Raw genomic sequence first — 9,958 nt, 5'->3', positions numbered from 1 at the left:
GTGGTTGGCACATACTGTCCTTGCAGCTTATGTACATTTCATACAGTGGAGTGGGCCCGGCAGCAAGCTAGCGATGGCCCGTGCTAACGTTCCACGCTTCTTCCTGGTGCAGTTCCTCGGACTTTGGAGCTTGCAGCTTCTGGAGCCTTCCAGCTTTCGTGCCCCGTGCCCAGAATCTGTCGCCGGGTTAGGTCCAGGCGCAACACTTCCGGTCTACGGGCACATTACGGCGGAGCCAGTGGAGCCGTGCTGGGCTTCAAATCACCGACTCGCCAACAGCACATCGCGGTCCGCGCACTTTGTACACGGCCGCCAACTATATCTGCAAGCATCGTGGCATTCACTCAGTCATCTAAACACCGGAACCACCCCTGTGCATTCTGCGCATGCGCGGAATTTTGTTAAAAAGCTGCGCCCGAGCAACGCGCCCTTCAGTGGGCCCAGCAGCAAGCTAGCGATGGCCCGTGCTAACGTTCCACGCTTCTTCCTGGTGCAGTTCCTCGGACTTTGGAGCTTGCAGCTTCTGGAGCCTTCCAGCTTTCGTGCCCCGTGCCCAGAATCTGTCGCCGGGTTAGGTCCAGGCGCAACACTTCCGGTCTACGGGCACATTACGGCGGAGCCAGTGGAGCCGTGCTGGGCTTCAAATCACCGACTCGCCAACAGCACATCGCGGTCCGCGCACTTTGTACACGGCCGCCAACTATATCTGCAAGCATCGTGGCATTCACTCAGTCATCTAAACACCGGAACCACCCCTGTGCATTCTGCGCATGCGTGGAATTTTGTTAAAAAGCTGCGCCCGAGCAACGCGCCCTTCAGTGGGCCCGGCAGCAAGCTAGCGATGGCCCGTGCTAACGTTCCACGCTTCTTCCTGGTGCAGGTAACGAAGTCTTATTGCCTTTACGCAAAACCTAGTAGCCACCGCGCACTTTTTGTGCTGCCGGGCCCACGGCGCTTTTGTTCCATTGTGTGTGATTGTGCGCATATGCTGTTAAAACTTCTCATGCTAGCTGGTGATATCGAATCTAACCCCGGCCCCGACAAAGAGATTCTTAATGCATTGAAAGAACTGCAATCTGGACAGACGGTAATGCTGGAACAGCTAAAGTCTATTGAAAAAAAACTAGTTGATCATGATAAAACGTTCAGGGAAATCAAAACACGGCTAGACAAAATTGAGACAGCCTGTGCTGGTATCGATGACATGCAAAGTGAATTAGGCAGACTACATGAGATAAGCACTGAAAATACGGCACAGATAGGTGTACTGTCTGCCCGGATAAACGATGCTGAAAATAGATCTAGAAGAAATAACCTTGTTTTTTACAGCATCGCCGATAAACCTAAAGAATCATGGTCTGATTCTGAGAAAATTATTATTGCACATTGTTCACAATATTTAGATGTACAAATAGAACCGCGTGATATTGAACGTGCACATCGAATTGGGTCTTTCCAAACTGGAAAGTCCAGGCCTATAATTGTGAGGTTCACTCACTTTAAAAGCAGAGATCTTGTCCTTTCTTCGGCTCGTAAGTTCAAAGGTACGTGCTATGCCGTTGCGCAAGATCTCGCCCCAAGCACGCGCCTTGCCCAGAAACGCCTCATCGAGTTTGGAAGGGCCCGTAAACTGCGGTTCAAGTTGCGACATGAAAAGCTTATAGTAGGTGAAAAAACCTACTACTTCGACCACACTACTAACCAGGTCATTGAGGAACACCTTTAGCCATCATTGAGATCAAAATGTACACCGCAACCACAGAATAGTCAGCCTTTATCATTCCTGCTCGCTAACATTCGAAGTGTTGTTCCCAAGCGTGATGCACTGTGCAGCCTAATAGGCTCATCTTCTTGCGATGTCTTACTACTAACAGAAACATGGCTTAACACATCAATCGATGATACCGAAATTCTCTCTTACCTCTCGCATTTTGACATTTTTCGGAAAGATAGACCTGATAACTCACGCGGTGGGGGTGTATTAATCGCCACTAAGCGTAACCTACATTGTTCACTTGTAAACCTCTCTTCACAACTGGAAATGATTTGGATTCGATGCACTGCTACACACCCGCACATTCTGATTGGTATTTGCTATCGGTCTCCTAGTACCGACAGTTCTTTCACGCCTTCACTTCATGAAGCCTTAAATATGTTGACAAAAACATATCCTAACAGTCCTGTCCTTCTGTTTGGCGATTTTAATTTTCCAACTATTGATTGGTCCGATCCTGACTCTACATTATCTAAAAGCAGCCCCGCTTGTGACTTCTTAAACACGTGTATAACATTCGGCTTAACACAGCTCGTCACTGACTCAACACGCGTCACTGCTCACTCGTCCAACGTTTTAGATCTTGTATTAACGACTCACCCTGATAACTTTACCCCTGTCACCTTATTGCGCGGTTTGAGCGACCACCTGACAGTACATATTTCGTTTCGTTGCAACGTACTAAAGAAACAAAAAAATCGGAAAACACTTACACTCTATGATAAAGGGGACTATGTCAGCATGAACCGAGAATTATCTGAGTACTTTGATACGTTCGTCGCTAACTTTCAACTAAATTCTCTCGAGTCGAACTGGCTGCTTTTCAAAGCAGATGCATCGCCTTATACGTCTTTACATCCCCACCATTACAATAACAGAAAGAACAACATCACCATGGTTTAATGTATCCCTCAAACGACTAAATAATAAGAAAAAACGGTTGTTTCGATCAGCCAAACGATCTAATTCTTCTTGCACATGGCAGAAGTATTACGCAGCCGAGAAAGAATATGACAAGTTAACCTCTCAAACTAAACACAAGTTTCTTTCTACCACTTACCAGCTATGCTACAAACTAACCCGAAGCGATTTTGGAAAACTATTAATCCTAATCAGCGGAATTTGATATCACTTATCAATAACTCCGGGCTTCCGATCCCTGAGACTGAGGCTGCGGATCTTCTTAACATAACATTTAGTTCAGTTTTTACTAATGAATTACTTGATGGCTTGCCCGATCCACCATACTTCGCATATCCGCTCATGCAAAATATCACATTCGATCCCATCGGCATTGTCAAAGTAATTGAATCATTGAAGAACTCGTCATCTACAGCAGTAGACGGTATCAATGCCAAAGTTCTAAAAAATACTAAACATGTGTGTAGCCTGTTTTTATCACTCATATTCCAGGAATCACTTAACAGCGCTTCAATTCCACATGACTGGCAGGTGGGCAAGGTCATCCCAGTCTTCAAGAAAGGAAGCCGATCATCACCGAGTAACTACCGCCCTATTTCCATAACAAGTGTGTCTTGTAAAATAATGGAACATATGTTATATTCGCATATTGCTAACTTCCTAACATCCGTCAATTTTTTTCACCCAAGTCAACACGGTTTCCGCAAAAATTATTCCTGTGACACTCAACTTGCTCTTTTCTTGCACGACTTACATTTAAACCTAGATCGTAACATCCCGACTGATACAATATTTTTAGATTTCGAAAAAGCATTCGATAAGGTCCCTCATGGTCGTCTCTTAAAAAAGTTATCGCGTCTTAACATTCATCCTTGTGTTCTAAGCTGGATTCGAGGGTTTTTAACTAACCGTGAGCAATTCGTATACGCTAACTCTCAGTCTTCATCCTTAACACCCGTGCTTTCAGGCGTACCTCAAGGTACCGTACTTGGTCCCCTCCTTTTCTTAATATACATCAATGACCTACCTTGTAATATTTCTTCTCATATCCGACTCTTCGCTGATGATTGTGTGATTTACCGAGCAGTTACTAACCCCAGCGACCATTTGGCGTTACAAAATGACCTATCGCGCATACAAAACTGGTGTACCACTTGGCTCATGTCTTTAAATGTAGCTAAAACCGTGTTAATGTCTATTCATCGTCGTCGTAATTACGATATACCTAATTATAGCATCAATAACACGCAGATTGCAACAACGGATTCATTCAAATATCTTGGTGTGCACATCTCGCGTGACTTAACTTGGACCTGTCATGTTAACCACATAATAAACTCTGCTAATCGTAGTCTAGGTTATCTACGCCGTAACCTTTTCCTCGCTCCTCCCTCTATTAAACAACTTGCTTTTCTAACCTTTGTGCGGCCCAAGCTTGAGTATGCCGAAGCTATTTTTTACCCCCACCACAATAACCTTATTAAAGCCCTCGAGTCGGTTCAGAACCGCGCGACACGATTTATCCTGTCAACTTATTCATACAATTCAAGTATCTCGGCACTAAAAGCCCAAATAAACTTACCCTCTCTAGCCTCACGCCGTAGAATAGCCCGTCTTAAGCTTTTTCATAAATTCTTTCATTCCTTGCCTTTTGACAACCCGTACATAAAAAGAGCACATCGCATTGCCCGCACCAGTCACTCTAATACAGTATATCCCCCACAAGCCCATACCATTACTTTTCAGCAATCATTTTTTCTGCGCACAACACGAGACTGGAATGGCCTGCCTGCCGAAGTTGCCACTGTCATCGACCCACTTGCATTCAAGCGACTCATCGAAAATATCCCTTTGTAATTTGTAGTACCTATCTTTTCACTAACTCCCCACTCCCTCATGTAATGTCTCAACAGAGACCTTTGAGGAAATGAATAAATAAATAAATAAATAAATCTCACATATTACTTCTGCAGCACAGCAAGCTAACGTGACGTGTAGTGGTAATCTTAGTAATGATCGACAATCATGTCCCTCTTTGAGCTCCTAATGCTGCTTGCCAACACAAGCAGCAGCAGTTGCCCAAGATAGCGGGAAGGAGATTCATTGAAAAGTGGCATATGCCCAGGGTCGCATACCCAGTCACCAAAGCTGTTCCAACGGTTGATTTTGAACTCTTCCCTTAACATAGCAGCCCAAATTACACATTAGACCATGGACTACCTATTGACACAAATGGATGGGAAAATAGAGACAAACACCTGAAAATATGAAGTATCCTAAGAATGGTAATCACAATAAATAGTACTAGATGTGCATTAGCGCAAGCTCTTGGGCCAGTTGGTGCGTGATGAAATTGAAAAAGGGGGGTACCAGCAAAACAAAGGACGCGCACACACGTAAAAGGCGTTAGACAGGGACGGACGCTGGTCCGTCCGTGTCTAATGCCGTTTCCTTGTGTGCGTGTCATTTGTGTTTCGCTGGTACTCCCCTTTTTCAAGTACTAGATGTTTGGATACTTTGGTTTATTATTCTTGTTTGTGCTGGATTGTTTTTCTGAAACATGTGGCGTCCAGACAGCATAAGAAGCTTGTAAGAAGTCAGGTTTAGCAATCTAGATTTGCAACAGGTACTTTTGTAATTTATTTGCAGTAGGGCTGTTATGTGAATGTACTTGAAAGGCTTAAAACTGTTTTGCTAACATTTACTTAAACATGCAGGTTCACATAGGTTGAAGGAGTGCACATTGAGAAGGTTATCCTGGCACAGTTTACCATGGTCTGCCATGATGGACCAGGAAAGTTTGCAAGGGCGTTGCTTCACCATGTGTTCACAGAGGAGGAGCTCATGGGCCATTTGGGCTTTGGAAATAACACCAAGGGGCAAAAAAGGCTCTTGACCCCACCAGGGTCAGTGCTGTTATAGGCAAGTACCATATATCCTTTCTGGTTGCATTTTTACATTCACATTTTTTTCTAAAATTATGAACTTGCCATTGGCATAACAAACGACTTTCAAGTAGCCCGTGTGTGCAGTTGTATGCGACAATAGCCTACTATTTGGAATGACTGTTCGTACGATCTTAAGTGCGTAATGCCGCCATACTCAAATGCTTCTAAAATTTAAAAGCTGCCTTCACTGCTGAAAGTTTTTAGTGGCTCCACCACATAAAATGAGCTGCATTTGCGCATTAGCAGTGTTACTTGGCTGTCATTGCAAGGAATAGTTGTCTGTGAAGCACGCTCCAAATCTATTGGCATGGAGGACATGTTTAGTTAGCCTGAAAATGTTATTCTAATACGCGAATTGCGGAGAAGGTATGCTCAAGTGTGGTTACTGCTCAGCTCGAGCAGGAGCATGTTCACCAAATTGCAGAAGTCAAAACACCTCTCCAGGTTCTGAGATGTGAAACAGTAGTTTCACCAATTTTAACAGACCACATCGAATTAAGGTTGCTCATATATTGAAGGAGGTCCATGTGATGCCAGACAGCAGCCTTTTAGCAGAGGGAACCTGAGTGGTGTGGCAATTTTCTTTTGGTTGTTTCAATCAAAGAAACAACAGGGACAGAGTTGCAAGCATTGCTGTCAACAGTACTACGTTTAGTGGGCGCTTACTCATTCTAAGCACTTAACCTATGACTCGTATTTATTAACGCACACTTTATCACTTTGTATTCTAAGATATGAAAAAAATATTTGTGTATTCTAAGATATGAAAAAAATATTTATGTGGCTTTTCCCCATATACTTCAATAAATTGAGAATAGGCTCTTGGGGCCTAATGTATAAAGCTTCTTCCAGACCATCGGACATGTCCACTACTCCCATTCTGAAATTGTTAGAATTGATTCCTGCTTCCTTACTTCACCTACCTGTTAACAGGGTTATTATGAACCATTGCCAAGTAGATTATGGGCTTCAATTAATCAAAAAGATGAATGGGCTTTTCTGTCGCTCTTGTTTAGCCTGTTGAGGATCACATTTTGGGGAGAAATATGCCTCTCTAATTTAGGAGTTATATATTTTTGTGGTGTGCAAATGCTCAAAACTTTCAGATTGAATAGTGTCCTATTCAATTTAGTCTTTGAATGGTCACTATTTGTAAATGCGAGTATTCTAATATTTCGAAACACCAATAAAACATGAAATTTGAGCCAAAGTACGGTAAATTTTCACCTCCAATAACATAGTGTAGACATAAAACGTAACAACTTGTAATAGCAGACCACGCTACGTTACTTCAGTAGCTGTACTTTAGAGGCTGTACAGCAATCATTTATGCTTACTGAAGAGTCCTGTGCATGTGAAGAAACTTTCTGCTGCTCCATTTGTGCTTTTAATAAACAGCTTTTCATAACATAACAATGACAGAAACTTGCTAACTTTAATAATACTAGGATGTGAGCCTCATCTTACATTAATTGTGATATCAGCTGTTCATTATTCAGAAACTATCCATTATTTGATTTTCTTCTAGCATTATTCGGTTCAGCCTCAAAAATCACTTTTCGCGCACCCTTAATATTTTTATTGCAGATTTAAGTTCTTCAGAGTGACATTCCGAGAAAATAAACTGGTAAATAATATTTTTAAATAACAATAAAGTGGCAATACCATTTCAGTATTTGCAGTTTTACATGTTTTATTTTTTTTATGCAGGATAAAGCAGCATAATTTTTTTGTGTAATGAAACTTACAAAAAAACTTGTGGCAACACTCCGAAATTACTGCGATGACAGACACCAAGGAGCTAGGTGAAAAATCAGTTTTGGAGAAACCCAAGGAGCGACAGCACTATAAGAATATTTTCTAGAAGTCTCAAGGTTGCAGCACCTCCAGTGGGATGCTAGGCAACACTTTGTTCTGAAAAGGCAAATTTTTTTAAGAACGTTGCATCACAGCCACAGATGTACGGCAGTGAACCCTAAAAGGGTTAAAGAAGTCAGTCCTATCGCATATGGCTCTTAAAAGACGCCACTTCTTCGTCTCTGTCACATTCTGCATGTGTCATGCTAAGCAGCTTGGTGCACTACACGGAATCCTCATTAGAACAGTAATTCAGTCGTCGAGGCAGAAAACATACTTCACTGTAAGCAGTGTCTTCTTTAATGTAGAAAGTCTTAAGTCATTGTAAGGCGAGAAGTACATTCCGATTGCATGTGAACTCAGGAAACCTAACATCAAATGAAGCTACACTCAGTTGTAGTGACATGACAGTATTGTATTTGGAGCATGGAGAACCACAGTGAAGTGCAGCAAATTTTAATTATGAAAGTTACAAGAAATAATTTTATTTGTCAGTTCAGGTTTATTTATGAACGACATTAATTTGTTTCACCATTTCGTTTCTCAGCAAGCAAAGCTCACATCTTTGACATTGAGGATATTCATAAAGTTATTTTGCTACAGTGTTTTGTTCCTCTTTGCCCTTTCCTGCATTTGACACTTAGTGGAGTACTGTGCCGCACTGAATAAATTTAAATGGTCATGCTGTAAAGCTGTACCCGTGGAAAGTTGGACTAAAGCAACACAAATACATAAATCAATTTCGTTATAACGAGGGCAGGTTGCATGCCATTCTTTTGCATGTGGAAGTTGCTTTTTAAAACTTGTTCTGGCTTCTTGTTTTTGCAGGCTTCACGTGTCGCAAATTGCCTGGTACCAACATGCCCTATGTAAAGAACTGTGGCCTCGCTTCTCGCATGGGACCAATAACCTCTCAAGAGCCCAAGTTGGACAGCTCAAACCAAAACACAAGTGTTGTGCTTTTGTAACTCTCGACATTCTTATGTTCTGTGTTAGTCTCCTGAAGGGCCCAATTTGGATTTCTCAAATGAGCTTACAAATGTTGTGCCTTTCTATGCCTTCACGTTTTTATGTTAATTTTATTTATGTTAATTATGCTAGTCTCCTGAGAAGTCCACATTGGATTGCTCAATCCAGAATACAAGTGCTGTGCTTTGTTATAGTTCACTACATTTTTATGTTAGTTTTTGATATGGTTCTAGTAAGGAAAGTGTTTCCTTATTAATATATTCTTTAAGTATCTTAAGCCATTTCATGCCAAATCACCCAATTTTGTCAAGAACTGTTCCATTATGGCAAACCATTTCAAGTTTGCTTGATTTTGGGTAGGTACAATGAGAAAATTTGCTTTCGTACATACACTTGAGTCATTCCAGGGCAACCAACCAACCAACGTATTTTTGACCATCACAGATATAGTTGAAGCTCCAAACTCTTGCTCCCCATTTATTTTCCTTCGCAAAATTTTTTTTGAAATTTGGCAAAAATTTATTGTTCTTGCCCAGCTAAGCTAGACGGCACTGATACACGTTTCTTCTGAAAGGGAAATTGTATGGTCCAAATATTCAGATGGTGTTCATGTCAAGAGACTGAAGTGGTGTGAGTGCCAAAATTTGCAAAGTTTGAATTTTCTTCTAACGTAGGGAAATACAGAAGGCACAAAATAAATATAAAATCAGACTGGTTGACTTGGGATAGCTGCAAAATATTTCAAGCCTTGGAGGTTCAGTTGATCAGCTAAAAAACTGTAAAGTTCAAATTTTTCGCAAAAAGCTTCGTGTTGAAGGTAAAAAAATTAGCTTTGGTGGTTGGCACAAAAGTATATGTCGCCCATCGTTACACAGCCCTACATGTCTGCTATACATGTGACAAGTAACAAAAAGGTATTGTTTAAGTGCGATAAATTATTTTTTATAATGTTGATTTGTGGATCACACATACAGCATAAATATAGCATAAATATATGAAGCCATGTCATCTAGTAAGGAAATATTGTTAATATAATTAGCCACAAGAACTATTCAACAAACTGACTGCCTTTTTTATCATTACGAAGGCAGGTGATGTCTAGCGCTGCAGCTGCAGTCTCAATTCGTATTTTTTTAACATGAACGCAAGAAGTGGTTGCCAATGGTGTCTGACCACATCAGACTAAACATGGCACATATGACTTTTATAGATGAGCATGTTCCGGCTCTAAAACAGTGGTAGCAAACAACACCACAAGAATTTGTTCGTACTCATGTAGGTTTTCAGTCCTAATTATGAAGGTGTTTTCTACTTCCATCGTCATTGGGCTTCAGGGAGCAGGGCACAAAGTGTCCTGCTCCCTCTATGTTGCATTGCACTGCGACATGCCCTTTAAAATGCTTTGTATAAACAATATCAGCGCTCTTTCTGGATTTACTGTCTACATAATAGCTATTTCTTTTTGTAAACTGCACGAACCATATCTTTT

General features: G+C 41.5%; 1 long non-coding RNA gene across 1 annotated transcript; it reads left to right on the top strand.

Annotated features, from left to right (window-relative positions):
* The first annotated feature begins 5,510 nt into the window (after positions 1-5,510).
* LOC140217401 (uncharacterized) lies at positions 5,511-8,667 on the top strand. Its single transcript, XR_011893961.1, has 2 exons — positions 5,511-5,617; positions 8,329-8,667. It is a non-coding gene; the product is annotated as an uncharacterized lncRNA (long non-coding RNA).
* Positions 8,668-9,958: the final 1,291 nt, after the last annotated feature.

Source organism: Dermacentor andersoni, chromosome 4 (assembly GCF_023375885.2).
Source record: "Dermacentor andersoni chromosome 4, qqDerAnde1_hic_scaffold, whole genome shotgun sequence".
In the NCBI taxonomy this organism is placed as follows: Eukaryota; Metazoa; Arthropoda; class Arachnida; order Ixodida; family Ixodidae; genus Dermacentor; species Dermacentor andersoni.
The sequence above is the reverse complement of the archived record's forward strand: the minus strand, read 5'-3'. Positions and strand labels throughout refer to the sequence as shown.